The 27,197-nt window shown below is 49.4% G+C and overlaps 1 long non-coding RNA gene across 1 annotated transcript; it reads right to left on the bottom strand.

The window, feature by feature from the left end:
• Positions 1 to 3,790: 3,790 nt before the first annotated feature.
• LOC122439379 lies at positions 3,791 to 26,724 on the bottom strand. The gene is made up of 4 exons (XR_006268849.1): positions 26,632 to 26,724; positions 25,266 to 25,411; positions 4,471 to 4,635; positions 3,791 to 4,099 (listed from the first exon to the last, which is right to left on the bottom strand). It is a non-coding gene; the product is annotated as an uncharacterized LOC122439379 (long non-coding RNA).
• Between the last annotated feature and the right edge of the window lie 473 nt (positions 26,725 to 27,197).

Below are 27,197 nucleotides of genomic sequence, written 5' to 3'. Positions count from 1 at the left end.
TCACAAAGGACACATTCGGGGCCTCGCTGTCCCCTCATTGCCCCTCTGACCCCCATTGACTGCACCAGTCCTGGAATTAGAGGGGGTTTACCGATTGCTCCCCGACACAGTCTGCCTCAGTCCCCCGAGGGACCTGGTACCAGGAGGTGTGTGATGAAGGATACACCTCCCTGCCCCCCACTCCCCTCACTGCTCCCTCTCCCACACCCCTCTGAGCCCTTCCCAGGCCCCCCAGCCCTTCCTTGGCCCCTCCCAGGCCCCTCCATCTGAGCCCCTCCCAGCCCCGGCTCAGTGCTCTCACCTGTCGAGGAAGGGTCCTTTTTCTAGGGAGCAGGACTCTTCCCACAGCCCTGGGAGGCTCCAGCATCATGAACCCTTCCTCTTCACTTGCTGTTTCTGAAGGAGTCTTTTGGGCCTAGAAAAGAGAACAACAGTCTCAAAGGCCCCTTGCTGAATCATCTAACTTCGGAGAAAACAAAGCATAACTTTAGTTCCATCCTGATGCTCCAGGCCAGCTGCATCTATCTGGGACTTATAACCCCCTGTCCGGAAACCTACCACCCCCTACACCCGCCCAGAAGACTTATCACCCCCTGCCCAACTACAAGTGTCATCTCAACAAAAGAATACTCAAAATATCCCACTTGATTGACGTTTCCCTTATCGCTTCCACAAACCTCCCTATAAGTATGAAGCCTCCCTGATCCCTTTCGGCGCTCAGCCTGGTCATTAGGCCGACTGTCGCCCCTCCTTGCCTGAATAAAGGTAACCTACTTCTGTTGAGGTCGTCTTTCCTTTTCTGCCTCGCCGGAACTGTACCTTACAGTTTCTGCATTTCTTGAGCCTCCAGGTGATGGACACTGGGTGGCATCTGGACTGGGCAGAGGGGAAGCAGCAAAGCTGCCACCCCAGCCTTCCTTCCCGCTGACCTGCAGGCACAGCCAGAGGGGGTGCTGGAGGGGGCCCATCCCACTGGGGCACATACGCCCTCTCAGTCCCAGTCCAGCCCTGTCGAGGCTTTTTGCACCTTCAGCCTGGCCCACCATCCACTCCAGACTCTTCTGTCCCAGGAGGGCATCAGCATACTATTTGAGAGTATGTGGTTCCCCCTCAACTAGGCTGTAAGCAGATACAAAGAGCACTTGAATGGAGACCCCGCCCTGACATCACCTCCAGGGCCCACAGGCTGACTGTGGCCGGCACATGTTGGAGGCCCCGAGTCTGCCTTGAACTGGCTCCCTAGGCAGATGAGGAAACCAAACAGCACCTCCTCTGCTTCTGACTCCAGAGCCATGTCTGCTGGTGCCCGCACCAGGCCTGAGCAGCAGGGGTCACCGCCTAGGGGAGAGACCTTGTGGAAGGCAGAGACCAACACCCCCCGCCCCCCACTCCTGACAATACCCACCCACCTGAGTTTCATGGCTGGAGGGACTGAGGCAGAGACACCTGACCTGAGTGTGTCCTGGGCTGGCCCAGCAGCGAGCAAGGCCTTGACAGGAAGGCCAGGAGTTGGCCATGGGGAAATGGGCAAAATGGACTTCAGCCATCCCTTCCCTCTGTGGTCTAGCCTCTTCTAACCTTTTGTTCTGATACCAGCAAAATATCCCTTCCCTCCTGTCTTCTCCAGCGTTCACAAAGAAACTGATGTTACCCTATTCAATGCCAAAGAGCAAATATTTGTTCAGTAAACATTAAGTACTTAGCATGTGAGAAAACAAAACAGTAACTCCCCACGTGCAGTGAGAGCTGAGCGTGCCAGGTGCTTCCTTCCTTGTCCAGGGGAGATTGGGAGAAGGGGGCCATGAGCCCCACTTTGGGCCTCAGTGTGGGGATGGGTGGGCACTGGAGGGACAGGTGAGAGCAGACTTGAGACTGACAAATTGGGGCCAGAGCAGGCCTATGTCAGTTAAGGAAAGAAGGGAGTGTACCTTTGGGGGAGCAGGGGGAAAATGTTAGTGACACATCCTGACCAAAGGAATGAATTTCTAATGGTCAAATATTAGCTGGTGAGAGGAGGTATTTTTGAATAGAGGTGCTTTCATTAAAATCATCACCTTTTTGGCTAGGGTGCAGCCAGCTAGTATAGGCAAGAAGTCAAAATTAGGGATCTGGGGAGTTGGGGAATGCACCGTGATTACCAGGATGTGGAGCTGGACTTCAATTCCACAGGTGGATTCAGTCAGAGATCCTGGGGCAGCGCAGGTGCAAGCTAGTGGGCCCTTGGTGCAGGCATAGAGGCCATGCTGGAGGAGGCTGTAGGGGGAGGGGCAGCAACTCAGGCTGGAGGAGCCCAAGCAGGGGTGGAGGCCTGGAGGAGAGGTGCGGCCAAGGGTGTGGACAGGTCGGATGGATGGGTTGAGGAGGGGAAGGAAGAGGCCAGAGCAACTTTACAGCAACACTAAAAGACACGAAACTTGGTTCGGGAAAGTGACTTTTACACTAAAACTGCAGTTTTCTTCTATATTGCAATCACTTATGATACAGGACAGCACAGCAGGAGCCTGAAAGCCTGCAGGGGGTGGGGGTGGGGAGGGTCGCCCAGGGAGGCTGGGGCAGCTGGGGGAGGGGCTATGCCCATCTACTCAGTTCCATTTGTCTATGAAACAGGGCCTGGCTTATTGCTAATTTTTTTTACCTCTTACTGTTTTAATTAAACTCCACCCCCCCCACCCCCACCGCGCGTTATAGAGGTTTTACCTCTACATGTTGCCTAGGTCTGCTGTGACAAATTATCACAACCTGGGGGGCTTAAAACCACTGAAATTTACCCTCTCACAGTTCTGGAGATTTGTGCTCATTTGTGTCTGACTATTTTGCAATCCCATGAATTGCAGTGCGCCAAGCTTCCCTGCAGCAGCACGCCAAGCTTCTAAAATCACTGCAGATGGTGACTGCAGCCATGAAATTAAAAGACACTTGCTCCTAGGAAGAAAGGCTATGACCCATCTAGACAGCATATTAAAAAGCAGAGACATTACTTTACCAACAAAGGTCCGTCTAGTCAAAGCTATGGTTCTTCCAGTAGTCATGTATGGATGTGAGAGTTGAAGTATAAAGAAAGCTAAGCACCGAGGAATTGCTGCTTTTCAACTGTGGTGTTAAAGACTCTTGAGAGTCCCTTGGAATGCAAGGAGATCCAGCCTAAAGGAAATCAGTCCTGAATATTCATTGGAAGGACTGATGCTGAAGCTGAAATTCCAATACTTTGGCCACCTGATGCGAAGAACCAACTCATTGAAAAAGACCCTGATGCTGGGAAAGATTGAAGGCAGGAGGAGAAGGGGACAACAGAGGAGATGGTTGGATGGCATCACTGATGCGATGAACAGGAGTTTGAGTAGGCTCCGGGAGTTGGTGATGGACAGGGAAGCCTGGTGTGCTGCAGCCCATGGGGTCGCAAAGAGTTGGACACGAATGAACAACTAAACTGAACTGACGCTTCCCTGTCCTTCACTATCTCCCAGAGTTTGCTCAAACTAATTTTCATTGAGTTAGTGATGCCTTTCAACCATCTCATCATCTGTCGTCCCCTTCTCTTCTTGCCCTCAATCTTTCCCAGCATTTACTTGATAGCCATTTGAATTTCACAGCTCTGAACTACCCGTGTTTGACCTTTGCCCATTTATCTATTGGCACAAGATTGTGCTCTAGGGAAAAGTAACTGTGATTCCCCAGGAGAGGAAACTGTCCCCTGGGCTGTACCCTCATTTTCACCAAGGCCTGGGAGCTGCTCCACTGCTAGACCCGGCCCCGGGCATCAGGATGGGCTTCACTCACCCCTCCAGACACCTCTGATTGGCTCCTCCAGTTTAAGGTGGAGATAACACTGCTTGGCTGCTTCTCTTGAGCCACCCACTGAGGACATTTTTATTGCAGGAGAGACTTGACCTTGAGTGCAAAGCAAACAAGAAGTATGCAAATTTGCTGTCGCGGTGAGGATTGCATGCTGAGGTCCTCCCTGATTAATTAAGCTGCAAGTCCAGTATTTGGATACCAGGACTCTCCTCCCTAGTCCCCAAGCTGCATAACCACCATGTGGAAACTGCTGGATGATGGATTGTAAACAGCTGGTGGGATCACGCCTTCACTGCCCAAGGAACTGCAAACCAAAAAAATCCACATGTTTAATAAACAGTTGATGATTCAGAATGTGAATGGAAAAAAAGAGATGTGAGCGCTGCCTCTTGGATCTAGAGCTGAGCTGGCGGCGGGCTTGATTCTCGCCCTCGGGCGCAGGACACCAGACACCCTACTTGCACGAAGGTTCCCAGGGTCGGAGCCACAGTCCATCCTGAAACAACGTGGGTGTGGGCGGCCCCCTCTGATAGAGGCCAAAGTCACAGAGAGTGGGGCGGGGGGGGGGGGCGGTTTAGGGACACTAAACACGCAGTTGGCCCTGAGAAGGAAATCAGCCCAGCCCCTTAGCCCAGGCCCCCAGCCCTGCACACAGTGGTGCTTAATAAACATTACCACGTAGGAGGAGGTCAGCAGTCACTGGGGCCAGGATGGGAAGCTGGAACCCAGGTGGGGCCCCTCTCAGAACCACCCATCTCAGCTTCTGTCCAGGCGGGCGTGCCGCATGCGTGTCCTGGGCAGTGACCTGGAGACTTCAGGTGTACTTAGGAGAGCAAGCTCCTGCGAAGGTGACAGGGGAAGGTACTGAGAAGCAGGGTGGGGGACGAGGGAGGGGAGGGCTCCGAATATCAGGACTGAAGGGCCACAGAGGGTTGCTGGGCCCCCGAGGAGCAGACCCGGGACAGAGATGCAACCGGAGCTGGACGGGGTGGCCGGTTGGGCATGGAGGTGAGGGTGGCCGTCTGTGGCAAGTAGGACACATGGGAGTCTGGCCAGAGGAGTCGGGGAGGCGAGGGCCATCGCTGGGCTGGGCAGACCTGAGCCCACAGGAGTGGGGCAGCCGCTGCAAACAAGGCCGGGGAGAGGTGTCAGAGACAGAGGGGACATGGTGGGGGGGCGCAGGAGGAGGGTGACCAGGGCCACACAGCTGCAGCAGTCAGGAGGGATGCTGTGAAAAGAAGTCCTTTATTTTTTAATTTTGTTAGCTCTGTCCTGACCATTCTGTTTAAAGTATAGCCCTTATCTCATCATCACCCTATATTCTCTCTTTTTTTTCTTTCCCCCAAAAATCCAAAGTTTATAGTCTCTCTCTCACTCAAATGCAGGCTTAAAGAAGGCAGCTGTTTTTGTCAGGGACATTTTTCCAGCACCTAGCAATTTCCTGACATATAGAAGGTGCTCAGTAAACACTTACTGGGTGAGTGAAGAATAGGCAGAAATGTGTGCCCTGTAGGGTTATACAGACCTGTGATCAGTTTCAGGGTCAGGATGGTGTTGGCCAAGGGGGCAGAGCCCAAAAGCAGATGGAAGCTCCAGTGCCGACTAGCGAACGGTGCCAGGAGCTGGTTATGCATATATATAAAAAAAGTGAAATTGGATCTGTATCTTGAACCAAACACAAAAGATTGCTTCCAGATGGGTAAGCACTTGTGTGTGAAAATCCAAACTATGAAAGTAAAGCTACAGGACAGTATCTTAAGGTATTGAAGACTGGGAAGGGTTTGTTAAGATAGGAAAGGGGAGAAACACAGGGGGAAAAGCAGGCAAATTCCCACCGCATCCCAGTCAGGAACTACATCAAAAGACAAAAGGCAGGAACTTCCCCAGTGGTCCAGGGACTAAGAATCTATGCTTCCTTTGCAGGCGGCACGGGTTTGATCCCTGCTTGGGGAACTAAGATCCTACATTGTTGTTTCTCTGTCACTAAGTCGTGTCTGACTCTCTGTGACCCCATGAGCCACAGCATGCCAGGCTTCCTGTCCTTCACTATTTCCCTGAGTTTGCTCAGACTCATGTCCATTGAGTCAGTGATGCCATCCAACCATCTCATCCTCTGTCATCCCCTTCTCCTCTTGCCCTTAATCTTTCCCAGCATCGGGATCTTTTCCATTGAGTTGTCTCTTCCCATGAGGTGGCCAAAGTATTGGAGCTTCAGCTTCAGCATCAGCATCAGTCCTTCCAATGAATATTCAGGATCCTGCATGCCATGACCAGAAAAAAAAAAAAAAAAAGACAAAAGGGCAGAGGGCAGAGGTGAGGAAAGGTCTGTGCAGGAACAGGGCAGGGAGCCCACTTGCAGAGGAAGCTACAGACCGATGCAGATCTCATTATCTCATTAATAATCAGTGAGGTCTCAATAAACCCCAGTGAGAGACTACTCCATACCCACCAGTTTCCCACACGAGAACAGATAAGCACAGCGGACACGAGCAGTCACTTTTGCCTTCCATGTCGCCTCCCTGACCAGGCAAGTGGGGGCACAGCAGAGTGTGTTCTGGCTTCCTGTTTTTTTTCAATTGAAATAAAGTTGATTTAGTTGAAATTAGTTTTAGATGTATGGCATAGTGATCCAGTTTTTTTTTTTTTTTTACAGTTTATACTCCATTAAAAGTTACCACAATACAAACTCTTAGGTATAGAATCATCTACAGGGATGTACTGGACAACGTGGGAAATATAGCCCACAATATTTTACAATAACTATAATTGGAATATAACAGTTAAAAATTGTGACACATTATATGGTACACCTGTAACTTATCTAATGTTGTAAAGGGGCTTCCCAGGCGGCTGAGTGGTCAAGAATCCACCTGCCAATGCAGGAGCCGCAGAAGACTTATGTTCCATCCCAGGGTGGGAAGATTCCCCTGGAGGAGGAAATGCCAACCCACTCCAGTATTCTCGCCTGGAAAATTCCATGGACAGAGGAGCCTGGCGGGCTATAGTCCATGAAGAGTTGGACACACCTGAACACACAAAGCATATAGCAACTATACTTCAATAAAAAAAAGTTACAAACACTAAAAAAAGTTACCATAGATAGTGGTTATAATTTGGTTTTCTTTAAGCTCCACATGTATTTTGGAATATACTATCTTTCTGCATGAATGACAACTTTTTAAGGAAATAGAAGTTTCCACCCTTTCAGTTAGAGAAAAATAATTTGAAAAACAGGATTCAGACCTCCACTCTCTGTAGATTTTACATACTTTATGTTTTGCTTTTCCTTAAAGACCAAGATTATGTCTTATTCATACTTTTATTCTCGGTACTTACTGCGTGTGTGTGTGTGTATGTGTGTGTGTGTGTGTGCGCGCCAAGTCACTTCAGTCATGTCCAACTCTTTGTGAAAAAATAGGTGTTAAATAAACAATTAGAGGTCTTTAAAAGAATGGAGAATAAGCTTCCCCAAAGGCTGTGTTCCCAGGAGCCCTGTAACTCTAGAAATCCAGGGGGTTCCGAGGAAGTAAGTCCAGGATTGAATTAAGCTGTGACTGAAGAATTAGTAAGAATGACACTTATATGTGTGTGTGCTCGGTCATATCCAACTCTTTGCGACCCCAGGGAGATAGCCCACCAGGTTCCTCTGTCCATGGAGTTTTCCAGGCAAGAATACTGGAGTGGGTTGCCATTTCCTTCTCCAGGGGATTTTCCTGACCCAGGGATCGAACTCACGTCTCCTGTATTGACATGTGTATTCTTTACCACTAGTGCCACCTGGGAAGCTAATCTTTATACAGATGCTCTTTTAAAAACACCAGGACTTCCCTTGTGGTCCAGTGGCTAAGGCTCCCGGTGCAGTGGTCCCGAGTTCGATCTGTGGTCAGGGAACTAGATCCCACATGTTGCAACTAAGAGTTCACTTGCCAAAACTAAAGATACCATGCGCCGCGACTAAGACCCAGAGCAACCAAATAAATATTTTTTAAAAACCCACTTACCAATATATATCATCTCTTACTACAGAGTTTTCTTATTAGTTATACTTAGCTATTCCATGGAAGAGCTTCGTGTATATTTAATAAGAATCATGCTGACCTGAATCTCAGGTGAAATTTGCCCAGGAGAAAGCCCAGATGCCTTGTGTGAGTCCTGGATGGAGATGAGAATCCCTGAGGAGCAACAGGGGACACCCCAGGGACGGGACTCAGGTCCAAGCTGATGCTCAGCCTTGAATGTTCACAGCAACTCAGTTCAGTTCAGTTCAGTTCAGTCGCTCAGTCGTGTCCGACTCTTTGCGATCCCATGGACTGCAGCATGCCAGGCCTCCCTGTCCATCACCAACTCCCCGAGTTTACTCAAACTCATGCCCATTGAGTTGGTGATGCCACCCAACCATCTCATCCTCTGTCGTCCCCTTCTCCTCCTGCCTTCAATCTTTCCCAGCATCAGGGTCTTTTCAAATGAGTCAGTTCTTTGCATCAGGTGGCCAAAGTATTGGAGTTTCAGTTTCAGCATCAGTCCTTCCAATGAATATTCAGGACTGATTTCCTTTAGGATGGACTGGTTTGATCTCCTTGCAGTCCAAGGGGCTCTCAGGAGTCTTCTCCAATACCACAGTTCAAAAACATCAATTCTTTGGCGCTCATCTTTCTCTATAGTCCAACTCTCACATCCATACATGACTACTGGAAAAACCATAGCTTTGACTAGACAGACCTTTGTTGGCAAAGTAATGTCTCTGCTTTTAAAACACTGTCTAGGTTGATCATAAATTTTCTTCCAAGGAGCAAGTGTCTTTTAATTTCATGGCTGCAGTCACCATCTGCAGTGATTTTGGAGCCCCCCAAAATTAAGTCTGTTACTGTTTCCACTGTTTCCCCATCTATTTGCCATGAAGGGCTGGGACCAGATGCCATGATCTTTGTTTTCTGAATGTTGAGTTTTAAGCCAACTTTTTCATTCTCCTCTTTCACTTTCATCAAGAGGCTCTTTAGTTCTTCCCTCTCTGCCATAAGGGTGGTGTCATCTGCATATCTGAGGTTACTGATATTTCTCCTGGCAATCTTGATTCCAGCTTGTGCCTCATCTAGCCCAGCATTTCTCACAATGTACTCTGCATATAAGTTAAACAAGCAGGTGACAATATACAGCCTTGAAGTACTCCTGTCCCTATTTGGAACCAGTCTGTTGTTCCATGTCCAGTTCTAACTGTTGCCTCCTGACCTGCATACAGGTTTCTCAAGAGGCAGGTAAGGTGGTCTGGTATTCCCATCTCTTTCAGAATTTTCCACAGTTTGTTGTGCTCCACACAGTCAAAGGCTTTGGCGTAGTCAATAAAACAGAAATAGATGTTTTTTTGGAACTCTCTTGCTTTTTGGATGATCCAACCAATGTTGGCAATTTGATCTCTGGTTCCTTGCCTTTTCTAAATCCAGCTTGAACATCTGCAAGTTCACGATTCACATATTGTTGAAGCCTGGCTTCGAGAATTTTGAGCATCACTTTACTAGCGTGTGAGATGAGTGCAATTGTGTGGTAGTTTGAGCATTCTTTGGCATTGCCTTTCTTTGGGATTGGAATGAAAACTGACTTTTTCCAGTCCTGTGACCACTGTTGAGTTTTCCAAATTTGCTGGCATATTGAGTGCAGCACTTTCACAGCATCATCTTATAGGATTTGAAATAGCTCAACTGGAATTCCATGACCTCCACTAGCTTTGTTCATAGTGATGCTTCCTAATGCCCACTTGACTTTGTATTCCAGGATGTCTGGCTCTGGGTGAGTGATCACACCATTGTGATTAGCTGGGTTGAGAAGATCTTTTTTGTATCGTTCTTCTGTGTATTCTTGCCACCTCTTCTTATATCTTCTGCTTCTGTTAGGTCCATACTGTTTCTGTCCTTTATTGTGCCCATTTTTGCACGAAATGTTCCCTTGGTATCTTTAGTTTTCTTGAAGAGATCTCTAGACTTTCCCATTCTATTGTTTTCCTCTATTTCTTTGCACTGATCACTGAGGAAGGTTTTCTTATCTCTCCTTGCTATTCTTTAAAACTCTGCATTCAAATGGGTATATCTTTCCTTTTCTCCTTTGCCTTTCGTGTCTCTCTTATTCACAACTATTTGTAAGGCCTCCTCAGACAACCATCTGGCCTTTTTGCATTTCTTTCCTTGGGGATGGTCTTGTTCCCCACCTCCTGTACAATGTCACGAACCTCCATCCATAGTTCTTCAGGCACTCTGTCTATCAGATCTAATCCCTTGAATCTATTTGTCACTTCCGCTGTATAATTGTAAGGGATTTGATTTAGGTCATACCTGAATGGACTAGTGGTTTTCCCTACTTTTTTCAGTTTAAGTCTGAATTTGGCAATAAGGAGTCCATGGTCTGTGCCATAGTCAGCTCCCGGTCTTGTTTTTGCTGACTGTATAGAGCTTCTCCAACTTTGGCTGCAGAGAATATAATCAATCTGATTTCAGTATTGACCATCTGGTGATGTCCATGTGTAGTCTTCTCTTGTTTGTTGGAAGAGGGTGTTTGCTATGACCAGGGCATTCTCTTGGCAAAACTCTGTTAGCCTTTGCCCTGCTTCATTCTGTATTCCAAGGCCAAATTTGCCTGTTACTCCAGGTATTTCTTGACTCCCTACTTCTGCATTCCAGTCCCCTATAATGAAAAAGACATCTTTTGGGGATGTTAGTTCTAGAAGGTCTTGTAGGTCTTCATTGAACCATTCAACATCAACTTCTTCAGCATTACTGGTCAGAGCATAAACTTGGATTACTGTGATATTGAATCGTTTGTCTTGGAAACAAACAGAGATCATTCTGTCATTTTGGGGATTGCATCCAAGAACTGCATTTCAGACTCTTTTGTCAACTATGATGAAGAGACGGAGCCAAAGCAAAAACAACACCCAGTTGTGGATGTGACTGGTGATAGAAGTAAAGTCCGATGCTGTAAAGAGCAATATTGCATAGGAACCTGGAATGTTAGGTCCATGAATCAAGGCAAATGGGAAGTGGTCAAACAGGAGATGGCAAGAGTGAACATCGACATTTTAGGAATCAGCGAACTAAAATGGACTGGAATGGGTGAACTGAACTCAGATGACCGTTATATCTACTACTGTGGGCAAGAATCCCTTAGAAGAAATGGAGTAGCCATCATAGTCAACAAAAGAGTCTGAAATGTTCACAATAGATCTGGGCTAAAACAGGGGCTCACACACCAAAGGTTGCCCAGACAGCTTTGCCTGGCCTTGAGGGGTCAGAGGGCACATGGGGAGTAAAGGCAGGGACCCCCATGTCTCCTGGCGTTGGAGGGACCTCTAATGGGAGGATAGATCTGGGCACCTGGATCCCCTGAAACATGGGCAGCTTCAGGGGGCTTCGGGGTTCTTCAGGTGAGAACGGTGTTTCTCATGAAGGAGCTGGAGGGTTGACCAGGGGACGTGAAGGGAGCCTGAAGAACAGACACAGGGAGGTGGGATTAAAACCCATCTGCCCCTCTCTAGTGCAGAGAGCATCACCTGGGCCCTGTGGGTCCCATTAGTCCCTGGGAGAGGGCTGATGAGATCCAGGGGCTCACAAGATCCAGGTGATTCTCTGGACCGAGTCCCAGAGGCCCCCAGAGGCCTCTTCAGGCTCCTGAACTCTGGGGACTCCCAGAGTGTGACCTGAAGTGGGCTTGTTACAGGTGTAGAAAAGGAGGATCCCTTTGGAGCAGGTTTGGAAAGAGATGGTAGAGAGATGGGATGGGTGTCCCAGATCCACTGGTCCCCCCTGCTGCCCCCAGGCCAGAGGAGGGGCAGGCCTGACCACCTCCAGCTTTGTCTCCCCTGGGCCTCCACTCACCCTGAATCTCAGCGGGCAGAAGCCCCCACAGCCACAAACCCCATCCAGGCTGGATGTCTAGGGAAAGAGGCAGGACAAGCAGGGCAGTCACTGGTGCCCCGGGGAGGGCCCCAGGAGATTGAAACCAGCAGTGGGTGGGTGGGGGAGCCCCGGTCCAGGTCCCCACTGAACTCCCACAAGCGGCACCTGCAGGAAGGTGACCAGCCACGACCTCAGGAACCTCGCACTCTCCCTCCTGCCCCGAGGGGTGAGGACGAGGGTACAGATGTGACCCAGGCATCAGGGGCCAGCCACTCGCAAAAATACTTTAGAAATGAGGTGTTCAATTATAATTTTTTAAAAAGCGCCAGGCCAGACACAACCAGGACCAGGACGCAAGAAGAAAGTAAAAGGAAGAAGCAAACCAAAGAATCAAACCCAAACTTAAGAAGAAGTGGCGAGAAAACAGGGAACAGAGAAAGTGGGGGTGGGACCCAACCTTTGTGTTTCCAATTAGCCTATTGCGGTGACGCTCTGGGGACAAGGGCTGGTGACAATGAGCAAAACGTGGCTGGAGGAAAAGGAGCTGGCCGGGTGGTGAGCAAAGTGTGTCTCACAAATGCAGTGATTTGTTTTCACAAGTCAAACCTCTCTCATTTCAGATCACAAGGGAAAAGTCTTGGATAGCGGCCAGTCTGATGGCGCTGGGGACCCAGGACAGCTCAGAGAGCCTGACAGTTAAGTCAGCGCCCTGAGTCTGGGGGTGTCAGTTCCCTGCCCCCTCCCCACCACCCAGGGACCTCAGCCTCCACTGCTAGGCTGTCGCCTTGGTGCTGGCCCTGAAACCAAGCTCGATCCTCCATGTCCTGTGGCCTTTGGGTGATGGGGGTCCCTGGGGTGCAGCATTTGGCAGCCCCCTGCTCTGGCCCGACTCCCTGAAGCCAGAGGGACCTAATGGGCTGCTTCCTGGCCCCTGCCTCTCAGCTCGCGGCTCTGGTGGCTGGAGGGGCAACCGCCAGGCCAGTGCTTTCCTTTTCCACAAGCTGGGTGTATCCTCGTCTGGCGCTGTTGCTGGGCCCCAGATACCTCTACCCAGAACCCCCGGCTGGACCCGCGGACACCCTCCCCATTCACATGCCCACTTCCCGGGACAGAGCCACGGGGCCCATTTCCTGAGCCAAACCTGACCAAGGCCGGAAGTCTTCTCCGCTCTGACACCGTCCCTGTGGGGGGGGCCTCGAGTCACACAGCCTTGAAGTTTGACCCCAGTGGGCCTGCTCTGATCTCTGTGCCCCTAATGTACTCTCGCCTGCCCCTCCCTGCACAGATGGGGGTCTCCTCTCTGGTTCCGACCCAGTTTCCTCTCCAGGGAACTGCTTGGTCTTCAGTGCAGACGAATCAGGTCAGACTTGCAGCTTCAATCCTTCCTGTCCTTTGTAAAGGCCTGGGGGACCTGGAACCATCTCCTCCTCATGCCAAGCTCCCCACCTGCCAGCCCCACCCCCAGGACTGCTCCTTCTCCATTTGCCTCCCTCCCACTCACTTTTCTGTCTGGCTGTTCTGACCCTCTACCCTTTCTTCTTCACTTCTAGTTGAGGTTTCCTGACCGCACCAAACAGCCAAAAGCACAGTCACCTTCTTGGGTGCTTCCCCAGCAGGGCTGCCCCAGGTCCCCTCTTCTGAGGTCCCTTCAGCAAGAGTAGGTGACCAGGACAGGGTGTGTCCCTGCCTCCTGGCCAGACCTGGAGAGAGGGATGAGCCTCCTCCATCCACATCTTCACCCCCGAGTAGAGGGAGAGTGTGCTGACCATCCTGGACTGTGGCCAGGCCTGTCAACCCTGCAGGTCAGGCTGCAGACACCCTCCCCTCGGCCCTCGGGATCCAGATTCCTCACTGCACGTGGGAGTGGGGGACGCCATCACCTCCCAGGTCAACTGGCGTCTGTCTGCACCGTAGTCTGTTCTGTTCGCGGCCCTCCATGAAGTCCCAACATCGATGATGGGGGTGGGTTTTGAAGCTCCATGCTGGTCTGTGCTCCCAAGTTCCCAACAATTTAAGGAATGCCGGAGGTCTGGGGTCAGAATGTAAACAAGGCATCGCACAGCATCAGCGAGGGCAGTGACCTCGCCGTGAACCGCGGGGTGTCCCTGACGCCTCAGAGGCCCGTTTGTGTCTTCCGTCTCGTGAAAACACAACAGCTCGGCTCTTACAAGTGTGAAGTTCAAGTCTTAAGTTAACCAGCTTTCAAGTTCCAGAAAAATTGCCTACTTGTTATTTTTTCTTATGGAGTTTTTTCTCTTCGTAGGCATGTGGTGTGGGTCAGAAACCCTGACACGGACCATCTCAGCACGGCTGCCCTGGTTGCAAGAGGATCAGCCCGGAGGGCAGCTCGAGGGCCAGGACGGGACCGGTGTCTGTCCCCGAGAGACCTCGCTGGCCGGCCCCAGAGGCAGAGGGACAGCTCTGAAAGGGGCTCCTCTGAGGACAAGGCTGCAGTGAAGAAAAGGCAGCGTGCAAATGTCAAGGGGGAGGGAAAGAAGCTGGCTTTGTAGGAAGACATTCCCCAGGAAGAAAGCGGGGATTATTCGAGATCTGATGATTCTGCCATAAGAAACAGAAGCTCTGATAGGAAAATATATACACAAGGGCATGCCGAGGCGGGGGTAGGGTGGGGGCAGTGGTGGTGGGGGTGGAGTAGCACCCACATCCTGAACTTTCATACTGTTTCCATTTTCTCAGCTTGCTTGTGCATTATTCTTAGAAAAAAGTGAAGTTGCTCAGTCGTGTCCAACTCTTTGCAACCCCATGGACTGTAGCCTACCAGGCTTCTCTGTCCATGGGATTCTCCAGGCAAGAATTCTGGAGTGGATTTCCATTTCTTTCTCCAGGGGATCTTCCCGACTCAGAGATTGAACCCGGGTCACCCGTATTGCAGGCAGACGCTTTACCGTCTGAGCCACCAGGGAAGCCCAGAAAGAAAGAAAAAAAATCTGATATGAAGAAAGTTCTTTGGGAAGGACTGAGGCCATGTGGATGTTGCGTAAGCAGGGCAACTTGTTATCTCTGCAAACCCAGGACACGGCCCCAGACACCGCCTCCCAGGCTGCAAGTTGGACAGTATCGAGAACATCAGAGTCATCTCCTTAGTCCCCGAGAGTCCTCAGGCTCTGGAGCTGCAGCTGTGTCCCCTGCCTTCCCGGTCCCTGCCTCCGGTGCGAGGGCTGGGAGACTCGCAGTACCAACCTGTCTGAGGATCCGTTACCTGGATCCCAAGAGGAGCAGTTGTCCTAAATCACAGAATTAGTCTGACACAAGAAAAGAGAGGGAGTATAAAGTGGGTTCTAGAACAAAAGTCATGATTCTGTAACGTGGCTCAGGAGATGCAAAGCCGAACCCCTACCCTGCTCAAGGGTTAGCATTGCATGCTGTTTTTGCACCATGGCCCCTTCATGGATCACTGCCTTGTGGCTTGTCTGGCGTGCTGCAGTCCATGGGGTCACAAAGAGTCGGACACGACTTGCCAACTGAACAACAACTTGCAGGATGGAGAGGCACCCTGGGGGACCCAGCCCTGTCCTTTGGGATGGTCCCGGGGCTCTGACCACTCACATCTGGACTTCCCTGGGCAGAGCAGACCCCTGGAGCCCCCAGCACCCCCTGTCTGATTTCCTCTGAGTCTCTGGAGTACAGGTGGGTTTACCTGGAGCTGGGCCACCAGTGGAGAGAGAACAATCCTGAGATGAATCCAGAATGTTCCAGCCACTTACCAAGAAGAGGGAGGAATGGGCAGGTGGCCAAGCCGTGGGTGTCTGGAAAGCCACAGGGCCTGTCACAGCGGCCACCACACGAGGGACACATGGAAGCCCTGCCTCATTTCCCAGAGACCAAGGACAGCGGCTGCAATGAGGAACCGAGAAGGGGACTCACTTCACAGTTGGTGTGGGCCCAGTAGAACAACGTGCCTTCCCTTCTGGGATCACTGGGCACGGAGCAGTGGGGCCCGAGAGGATGAGGGAACCAGCCCAGCCTCTGCTCACTGGTGACACCACCAGGAGCTCAGCCAGGAAGTTGCCCCAAAGCTGTAGTTTAGAGTGCTTACGGCCTGGGCTCCCTGGTGACAGTACTTGGACAGACCCCTTTGGGTGTGTCACTAACTGGCAGGGCTCTGAGTCAGATTCTGGAGAGGAGCCAGTAAGACTCCCCCAGATCTTCACAAGCAGCTCTCAAAAGTTGGGGGGAGGACCCAGCAAACAGTGCCTGGTCAGGACCCACATTCACTGCTTTTAAAACAACGCACTTCTCTGCTCTTGCTGAAAAGACCACATGAGCCCACCAGGCAAGGCCTCCTAACAGGCCATCAGGATCCCCTCATCCGGGCAGTTCCTGTCCCACTGTTTATGCTTAACTGGTTTAGATAGGAATAAAAATGTTAACAAGGAGGGAAGCAGCCAAAACCCACATGGTTCCAACCAATCAGCTAGAGCCTGTAGGCATGTTTTCATCTCTTACTAGCATTTATAACTAGATTGTATTTGATTCCAATAACATTTTTCATTATGGCTCTGTAAGGGAGAGGAAAACAGAAATGCCAAGAAGGGAGAGTCTGTCTGGGTGGCCCTTGTTTGTAAAGTACAACTCCCAGATCTGACTGGGATCCTCACTGTGGCCACTCCCCATTCCAGAGGCTGGGGTCAGCAGGAGTGAGTCGGGGCCCCAGTTCAGTGTGGCCTGGGACCAACACAAGGAGAAGAGCACAGAGACACAGCGGTGGGAACTGGCCAAGCCCACCCTCCAACACCCACCCTGCCCTCCCCTCCCCTGCACTCCAACCTGGCACCGACACCCAGCTGTGCCCCTGGAGGTAGGATTCCACCAAGCCGTCTGTCCCGACCACACTGCAGCCCCGACCCCGTTCCAAGCATCACTCTTTGTAGGAGACACCGTAGAGAAGTGCCGAATACTGAGGAGTCTGGGAGGGTTTGTCTTTCCTGTGGTGGAGGAGGGCATCTCTGCAGTCAGACTGGCTGCCCTCCAGCCAGCATTGGAGGAAAGAGTTTGGAACGCTTGTATCCAGGCCATGTGGGGGAGTTCACCAAAGTCCAGATAGGTTCAGGGTCAAGGAAAACAAAAAAAGGGAAGAAGCTAACATTTACGAAGCCCTTTCTAATGCCAGCCATGTACTGGGTGCATAGCTGTGTCATCGCATGTGACCAAAAAGCCCAAGTGAGATGATCACCCAAAGGGAGCTACCGGGGATCAGCTTAAGAGGCAGGGTCCAAGGCAAGGAGCAGATGCTATGAAGCAGAAGCAATGTGAAGGGCCAAAAAGGACAGGAAATACCAAAATCAGGAATAAAAGAGGAGTCAGTTACCACTGACCTTACAGACATTAAAAGAAATATAAAACAACACTATGAACAACTCTATACAAATAAATTAGCTTAGATGAAATGGACAAATTCCAAGAAAGACATAAATTACCAAAACTGACTCAAAAAGAGATAGAATCTGAACGTGTAAAGATATTCAATTAATAGTATCATCCCATAGGAAAAACCAGTTGACTCCATTGGTGAATTCTACCAAATATTAAAAGAAGAAATGACACTGATCGTTCACAAACTTTTCAAAAAATAGAAGTGGAGGGAATACATCTTGATTCATTTGATGAGGTCAGTATTATCTTGGTATTCTAACCAAAGACATCACAAGAAAAGAAGACTACAGCCTAGTAAGCCTCATGAATATAGACACAATAGACTTCCCTGGCAGTCCAGTGGTTAAGACTTCACTTTCCAATGCAGGGGGTGCAAGTTTGATCCCTGGTTGGGGAGCTAACATCCCACATGCCTCCTGGCCAAAAAACCAAAAACATAAAACAGAAGCAATGTTGTAACAAATTCAAGAAAAACTTTAAAAACGGTCCACATCAAAAAGAATCTTAGACAAATACTGTACAACATCACTTAGATGTGGAATCTAAAAAACACAGCAAACTGATGAAAAGAGCAAAAAAGTAACAGAATCATGGATATAAAGAACAAACTAGTAGTTACCAGTGGGGAGAGGAAAGGGGGGGCGGGACAATAAAGGGGCAGGGGATTGAGAGGTACACAAACTCTTATGTATACAATAAGCTACAAGGACATATTATACAGTATGGGGAATATAACCAGTATTTTATAATAATTATAAATGGAATATAACCTTTCAAAGTTGTGAATCACTGTACTGTACACTTGTAACTTATATAATATTACACATTAGACTTTAATAAAGCAGTTAAATGTATTTAAATATATAAGAAAATCTGTACTAAGTACCTCACGTGCGTGGGTGCATGCTAAGTCACTTCAGTCATGTCCAACTCTTTGCAACCCTATGAACTGTAGCCTGCCACGTCCCTCTGTTCATGGGTTTCTTCAGGCAAGAATACTGGGGTGGGTTGCTATGCCCTCCTTCGGGGAACCCAGGGACTGAACCTTCATCTCCTGCAGCTCCTGTATTGCAGGTACATTCTTTACTGCTGAGCCACTGAGGAAGCCCTAAGTACCTCACATATTCTGTTATTGAATACAAAATTTTTAAAAAGTAATTAGTCGTCAATGGCTTTAAGCACATGAAAAGATGTTCAGTATCCTTAGTCATCAGAGAACTGCAAATTAAAGGCCACAATGAGATACTACTCAAATCCACTGAAATGACTATTATCAAAAAGATACAATAACAAGTGTTGGCCAGGACATAGAGGAACTGGAACCCTCAAACATTTCTGGTGGGAAAGAAAAAGTGGAAGAGTTACGTCGGAAAATAGTTTGGCAGTTTCCTTGAAAGTTAAATATAAACTTACTGTTTAACCAAGTGATTCCACTCCTTGGTATCAACCATGGAGAAATGAAAACATGTCCTCACAAAGACTTGAATGTGAATGTTCACAGCGGAATTATTTATAATGGCTGAAACCTGGAAACAATTCAAATGTCCATTAGCTGGTGAATAAATAAACAAGATGTGGCCTATCCACACAATGGGATTCAATTCAGCAATGTAAAGGAACAAACTACTGATGCATGCTACATGGATGAATCTCAAAACAAAAGACTACCTATTTTATTATTCCATTTATATGAAATGTCCATAAAGGGCACATTTATAGGGACAGTAAGCAGATTAGTGGTTGCCTGGAGATGAGAGGGGTTTGGGGCATTGACTAATAATGGGCATGAGGAATGTTTTGGGGGTAATGAAAATTTTCTAAAACTTTCAGGGTTATGGTAATCACTGCACAATTTATAAATTAGCTAAAAAGCATGCATTTTACACTGAAATGAGTTTTATGCACATTATACCTCAATAAAGCTTTTTTTTTTGGTAAAGCTGTTTGTAAAAAGCAACATCAGGGACACTACAGATCAGTGTTGCTGCAGTTTGAAAGAAGAGTATACAGTGAGGACAGGAGGAGGCTAGAGGGGGTGCCCCTCTCAGGGACTGACTCACAATAACCAAACCCCTAGATACTGATGTACAAACCAAATATGCTGACACTTCAATTTACCGCTCATCTGCCCATCAGTATTTTCTCATTCCGTAGGCAACAAATCAAAGGAAGCCAAGTTATAATCAGAAAATTAACAGAGAATCAGTACTAGGGAAATAGACAAATGAGCCCAAGAGAAGAATTGTTAATAGGTAGTGAGGATGCCCACCTCCACCACAGGACTGTGCCTCTCATGAAGTTCTGAATCCCACATTCAGGGCCAAAGTACCCTCCTTCCAAGCAATGCTGAAGAACAAAGTCAGATCTGTCTCCCTGCACTCCCTTTTCTAGGTGCCATGCAGGCCACACCCAACCATTTATACATCTTCCCTTCTCCAGGGGATCGTCCCCACCCGGGGATCAAACCCAGGTCTCCTGCATCGTGGGCAGATTCTTTACTGTCTGAGCCACTAGGGAAGCTCCACTTTTCAAGGAGAGCAATACAATGCCTTAGAGAGGCACTTCTGTATCTGCACATATAAGGTAAATACCTCACAGTCAGAGCCAATCTGTTAGACCATTTCCCAAATGGTTCAAATCTTACATTTGGATTCTCCTTAACCTCATTTATTTGGGGAGCATTGTGTGCCAGTCTGGGTCAGCATCCCTGCTTCAGGATCACTCTCCCTGGCCTGGGCTGTGGTCCTCAAGGACTCAGCACTTCTCTGTTGGAGTTTCTCCAGGCAGTGAGCCAACAGCGCCAAGGAAGTCACTACATGACAGCTTAGCCAGTCCCCAAATTTCTCAGGGACCCTGTGGAGTCCAATGAGCTCAAACACACATGGCCCCTGCCCAATCCTCCGCCAGACTTCTGTTTGCACACAAAGGGTTACAGACCCAGCAGAGCATGAAAGACACTCAAGCCTCCACACCCAGATTCCTCAGCAGACTCCTACAACAGGAGTGCTGGACAGTGCTTCTGTGATGGACTGGGGATGTGGCCCAAGCACGTGGCCCAAACAGGAAAACCTCAGAGTCGGGGTAATTGGGTGGTGGAGCCCTGGACTTGTCTGCTGAGTGGTGGATAATGGTCCCTAGACCACTCGCCCAGGGCAGCTGCAAGGATGGGCAGCCGGCTCCACTCCTGCTGGGCCACTGATGCCCTAGAACTGTGGCTGTGTGTGTGGTGGGGACCAGAGCTCCAGGAGCCCAGTTGGTCTGAGGCTTGTGAACACCGTGTTGGCACCTCTGGGAGCTGGGCGTGGTGTGGATTGCCCAGCAGCCAGCAAGCCCCACAAAGGTGCCTGCCCATGTGGCCTGGCAGCGGCCAGCTCTGCTAGGCAACTGCAGCCTCATCTCCTGGTGGCCTCTGCTTCTTAGCTTTGTGTTGCTGGGGGCAGCCACTCAGGAAAAATGTAGGCATGACCCGTGTCAAGCCATGCAGATTATGCCTCCCCGGTGCTCACAGAAGAGTCTCCAAGCAGTGTTTACTAAGAGTCAAAGGCAGAACACAGAATCACCAGCTGGGGCTCCCAGGTCCCTTCTGAGCTGGAAGGGAAAGGCTACACCCCAAACGCCTGGGAGCACGGACAGCTCCTGCCTCCTAGCTGACTGTCCAGCCTGCTGTGAGGTCACTGAGAGCCATCAGCCTTCCTAGCCTCTACCATGGAGGCAGCGAGGCCAACAGGAACTTTCCTGTGGGCGGCCCCTGCCTGGCAGTGGGGGTGTGAAGTGAGGACCTGGCCGCACTTTGCTCAGCACCAGCACCACTTCCTGAGGGTTACGTGGGGGATCTGGAGAGGGCATTAAAGTCTTCTTTTAATTAAAAACACAGACAACTTCTAAAATACATACGACAAACACTAAGGACCAGCTGAGGTGGAGAGATCAAAGGAAAGTGGAAAAGAAAAGAAAAAAATAATGGAAGCAGAGAGAAAATTGGCAGGATGGGGAAAGGAGGATACCAGCAGAGAGAATGGGGCAGGGACCAGGGCAAGTTAGTGAGTGTCCACAAACCAGCCCGTCCCACCTGTGTCCAGCCATGCTCTGCAATCCTTGAAAGGTTTACCCCAAGGGTTGTTCCTGGATCCCTAGTTCACCAGTTAGCTGAGCTGTGACCAAATTCACATCCAATTAGCTTTTATCAAGCACTGAATATGTAAAGCTTTGAACACATAGTTCTGCCTGGGCAGATTCTAGTGGAAGGAGCCCTGGGAGGAGATGATGGGAGACATGTCTTGTTCTTAGAAGTCCCGTGGTTGACTATGACCTGCGGAGACCCACACCCAGCTGGCCGGAAGCTCATCTGTGCTGTCCACTCAGCTAGGAGGTGGGGGCCCTTCTACGGTGAGGAAACTGCTCCTTAGCATAAGGATTCATACGACCAAGGTCACAGACAGCAGGCTGCAAGGAAAAGATTCCAGTCCAGGTCTTCTGACCACATTCAGGGATTTCAACTGCTCTACATGAGGAGTAGAAAGGATCAGACTGTGGCCCAGACCAGCCCAAGGCCTGAGGCAGACTCTGACAGCTTTTGGGGTGTCTAAACCTGAGTTTGGTGTGAAAGTGTATGGCTTTCTGGGAAGCAAATCTAGAGCTTTGAAGATCTTTTCCTTTTTCTTTTTAAAATTTCCCTTTACTTAAATGCATATGTAATTTTCAATAAAATGTCATCAGATGTTATCACATTATGAGTCTTCAGTGTTTTGTTTCCTCCTCTTTTTTTTTAACTTTTAATTTTATATCGGAGTGTAGCTGATTACAATGTTGTGATAGTTTCAGGTCCATAGCAAAGGGACTCAGCCATCCACACGCATGTATCCATTCTGCCCCAACCTCCCCTCCCATCCAGGCTACCACATAACCTTGAGCAGAGTTCCATGTGCTATACAGTAGGTCCTTGTTGGTTATCTCTTTTAGATATAGCCGTGTGTACATGTTGATCTCAAACTCCCTAACTATCCCTTCCTTCCATCCTTTCCTTCCTCCTCTGTTTTTGCCCTGCTGATCCTTCTTTCTCCCCCAGCATACCAACCCCAAGCCCTTCCTAGGTAACCCAAGTTAACAAAAACTTGTGTGCACCCCATGTTTAACTTCATGTTTATATACATCATATGCAAATACACAGTGGTTGAGCGAGACAGGAAGCAGTGCCAGCTGTACCCGCTGGCAGGGAGAAGTGTTTTATCACTAACAGGGTTTAGAATTGCTGATGCAAGGTGATACGAAGAAGGAGACAAACTTCTAGGCACTTGTATTATTGCTTTAAGATTCTCTACAGACAAGGTACCCAATTATGGTCTACACCTGCGATAGACTGCACCATCTTCCCACCTTGGTATCACACTGGAAACACACACACACAGATGGAGACAAATGAGAACTTGTCACCCCATTTTTGTAAAACTGTCACCCCTTCCATGTCAACATTGTGCTCATTCACGTCTTTGTGTGAATAAAAGTACATGTTAAATTTGATAGATGATCTATTATTTCTCAACCATGTCGCATTGATGGGACCCATATTGCTTTTAGTTTTTATTGTGTCTTCTTTCTTGAAGACTGTTTTCTCTTTCTTCCTGTTTCCCAGAGCAAGCACTCCCCACTGGGTCCTTAGTCTTTGGAAGACTGACCCAGGGAGGCTGAGTTTTTTTCCCTCATCTCCAGCTCTGAGATCACAAGCCCAGGATGCCTGCAGCCTTTAAAGCCTCTTGAGGAAACCATTTATACTTGAGCCTCTTCCTCGAACTTTTAGAGCCTGCAGATCTTTATCAGCAAAGTTGCTGTTGTTTAGTTGCTAAGTCGTGTCTGACTCTTTGCAACCCCGTGGACTGTAGCCCTTCAGGCTCCTCTGTCTACAGGATTTCCAAGGCAAGGATACTGGAGTGGGTGGCCATTTCCTTCTCCAGGGGATCTTCCTGACCCAGGGATTAAACTTGCTTCTCCTGCATTGGCAGGTGGATTCTTTACACTGACTCACCAGGGAAGTCCTTACCCGTAAAGGGTTTTAGGTAATTCTCCCTTTTCACATTTTTTTCACCTTTTATTCTTAAAACAATGAGCTTGCACAGGAGACAATCTTAAGAAGAGTGTGTGTTCCAAGCAGAGATGGGGAGCCCTCTCCCTCCCCCACCCCTAGACTTGAACCAATGGAAAATCTCCCAGTGACATTCCCTCCCTCCACAGTGGATCAGCTACCACATCCCAAGATGACGTGTGCCATGCCAAGGTTGGCCTGAAAATAAAGGCTGAATGTCCCTTTGAAAAATAATTGACCCGGAAACTTCAGAAGAGACACAGTCCACAATCTGCCATCACCCTAGCCTCCCGCAGGGCTTGTGGGTTCCCAATACATCTCACATCTGTTCTCTCCATGAGCTGAAATACGACTGTACTACATGGGAAACCCAGAACCAGACCCAATCTTGGAGGCTGTTTGCACCTCCCGTGCCCACGCGGGCCTCATTTCAGCAGCTTGAACTTCCCTTGCCTGGTTTCTTCCCTTTCCTTTTTTTTTTTTTAATTAAAAAAATTTTTTTTCTTTCTTCCCTTTCCTTTTCTTCCTCACTTTCCCCCATCATAACCCATGTGGTCTTCCCCCAGGTTGTTCAGTGAAAATTACAGTGTTTGGAGGTTGCTACCAGCACAGAGCTGAATCCAAGTAGGTTCCTTAAGATGAAATTGTACTTTAAAAGGTGAGGATTCAGGGTGCTGGAGCCCATGCCCTGGTCCTGCTCTTCCTGCCTCTGACATGAGGATGGTCTAAGCATCACCTTCCTCCTCTAGAAGCCTCCTTCTCACCTGTGCCGTCTCTGGATGGGGAATACTATGTAGGCAAAGCAACCATAGTGTTGACACAAATCAGGTGGTCAATGAACCTATCTACAGACTATAAAGCCTTTTCCTTTTTAAAAAATTTATCATATTCAATTTATAAAACTAATAAAACACTTTATGAGACCGTAAGCTGGTAGTGTGGAGACTAGTGATCTTTGATGGGCACTGTGGGTGATGCAAAGACTTCTCAGGGGACCCCTGTTTATGTCCCCTGCTCATGTCCTTGTCCTGCCTGGCTGATCCCAAGCCCAGCCACCATGCAGGCCCCTCCCTCCACCCCAGGGCTCCAGCCACCTCCTGGGGCCTTGCTGTGTCTATGGGTTTACTCTCTCGGATAGTAGTGTTGCTTGATTCGAGTGGACGAGGCCACCACGGGGAGCCAGCTCCTAGGAGAAGCTGTGAGGTCCCACCCAGAGGGATGGAGCTCTCAAGTAACATTAGAGGAAGAGGAGAAAGTGAACTCAGAATAAGCTCCACGTGATTCTGTGGGTGAGGTATTAAGGACCCTTGACCAACCCAGACTAATCGCTTTCATTTGCCTGGATCCTATTCAGGCATTCTTCGGGGAGAAAGTCACACAAAAGAGTATTAATCACCAGGAAAATTGCATCCTGGTACATCCTGATGTAGTTCATGTGTAGCTATGTCTCCCCTCCAACTTCCCTTTCACTCCCTGACATCTCACTACGCAAATAACAGAACGGGAAGTGAGAGTGAGGGACGGGGACTGGGGTGGGGTTTCCTGCCTATGATCTGAGCCACCCTGGGGGGACCTTCCCCCGCCCAGGACAAATCCCCACTCTTTCATCACCGCCAAAACCCCAGCATCACAGGTGGAACCTTCAGAATCCGTCATCACTCATTACACCATGCAGCTTGGCATTTTGACTATGACTGACATATAACTCCCTAGCAAGATAAAACTAGGTGAAGTGAAAGTTGCTCCATGGTGTCCGACTCTGCAACCTCATGCACTATAGCCAGCCAGGCTCTTTGCATCCATGGGATTTTCCAGGCAAGAATACTGGAGTGGGTTGCCATGCCCTTCTCCAGGGGATCCTCCTGACCCAGGGATCAAGCCCAGGTCTCCTGCACTGCAGGCAGATTCTTTACTGTCTGAGCCACCAACATGAAATCAGTTATCAAAGCATGTAACGCTACAGCTTCTCTTTCGATTTCCCGTCATTGTTGCCTCCCTCCACTGTGCTCCAGTGCAGTGAGACAGCACCAGGGCATAACCGTCCTGACTGTGACATCACAGGGAACAGCAGGATCCTCTTGCTGTGCTTGTCAGGGATGCATTTTATGGAAGTAACTTACTCGAGTGACCATGTCTCTGGAGAGAGCCCCCACATGCGCTGGAATGTGGCTCCATGCAGGGTTCTAAGGCCACAGCCTTCAGCCCTGGTGTCTCCTGGTCTGTGCAGCAGATTAGTGACCCGTGGACATCAGGGTTTCTGTGCAACCTTTGGGAACAGGTAGATGAGGACGGCCTCTGTTAGACTTACAGCCTCTCTGTCACTGACTGCGTATGATCCAGGCCCCCAGGCTCATCAAGGGATATTTCACAGCCCTGACTGAAGACCACGGGCAAATTTCAGACACCAGCATGGGTGGTTTGCCTGGGTTACCCCAGGCAATGGGGTGACTGCCACCACCGTGGTGCACATGGGTCCAATGGGGATGTGGGCTTGCACTGCCCTGTATGGACCCGTGGCTTGATCACAGCCAATCAAGATGGAAGTTGTTGTTCAGTCACCAAGTTGTGGCCGACTCTTTCCAACCCCATGGACTGCAGCATGCCAGGCTTCCCTGTCCTTCACTATCTCCCAGAGTTTGCTCAAATTCATGTCTGTTGAGTCGGTGATGCTATTTAACCTTCTTATCAACATGGAAGGTAGGGGTGCAAAGGACTGCATACAGCTCCTGGAGGGCCTCATACCTGCTTGTCTCGGCTCAGCTGGTGTCTGAAACTGGCTGGGCAATGAGTCAGGTGGAGGGCACTTACTGATTTTCTAGAATCTCCTATCAGAATACCCATATCCCCAGGAAGGAAAAGCCTCTAAGGTCTAAGTTGAGACCTCTCACATTCAAGGGATTTGCTGACCATGAACTGGGGGAAAGGGAAGGAAGATGTGTCCGAGGGGTATCAGGAGGAGAAAGAGGAGCTTTGGAGAGAATGACTGATTTACTTGCTTTGTAACTTGCCCAGTAGGGGCTTTGGAGGGTTGGGTGTGGGCACACAGGGGTACAGGGACAGTGTGGGACTGTGGGATGGCCACACAGACTCCCCCAGTTCTAGGAACCACTGTGCTGTGACCGAGCACCTTTGCTCTGCAGTTACAGAGAAGTCAGAGAACCAAGGCCATATACTGCTGAGCACTAAGCCGTATGCTGCCTGGTTTAGAACTCAAACCGCTGTACATACATGTAGCTTGTCCTAGGCCAAAATGAATATTAGTAACTCATGAACTATCCTAAAACCCTCAACACCCCTCAATTCACTTCATGAGCCCTGGGGGTCTGAGAAGAGACACCCAGCCCTGACTTCCAGGAGCTCAGAGCTCAGATAAAGACAAGCCAACACTCCCCTGCAGTTCAGGGATGATGCCTGGGAGGCAGAGTGGGCCAAGCAGGATGCAGTCACTCTGCCTGGGGAAGGGGAGAGGGGTCAGGAAAGCCTCACCTGAGCAGGTATCACATGCTCACAGATGAGAGACAAGGAGGCTTCCAGCAGGGATTGGGCAGCCTTCCCCACACACAGCTGGGGAGGAGGGAGGAAGGACTGGGAGCTGGCACCATCTGAACTTCACCCTCAGGTCAAAGAGTGATCTTGTGAAACCCTAACCGAACCTTGTTCCTCTCTGAGACCAGTATTGCGGCCAGTGGGCTGCATGGCGCCTCTGTGAGCCCCAGATAACATGGCAGCTTCTGAGATCTCAGCACACAGATAAGGAACCTGGACATTTTGTCTTCTGGTCATTCCTGTTTAACTCACCCCTCAGCGGGTGGGAGGATGGGGAAGTAAGAAGAAACCCTGGTGAAGAAACAGGCTGGCAGAGCCACCTGCCCAGGGGGACCTTTGGAGGATACTACTCCCCAGGGCCTTGATGTTCTAATCAGCAAAACGGGATGTGACACGACCTGCCTCCTGGAATATGCCTAGCCAGAACATGGGACAGAACAGAGGCCAGAACAGGGGACGCTGGTGTGTGTAAAGGTGGTCAACAAGACGTTATGAATAGATGCTCC

The sequence above is a fragment of the Cervus canadensis genome, chromosome 1 (assembly GCF_019320065.1).
Source record: "Cervus canadensis isolate Bull #8, Minnesota chromosome 1, ASM1932006v1, whole genome shotgun sequence".
Classification (NCBI taxonomy): domain Eukaryota; kingdom Metazoa; phylum Chordata; class Mammalia; order Artiodactyla; family Cervidae; genus Cervus; species Cervus canadensis.
This window is presented reverse-complemented; position numbering and strand designations above follow the sequence as displayed.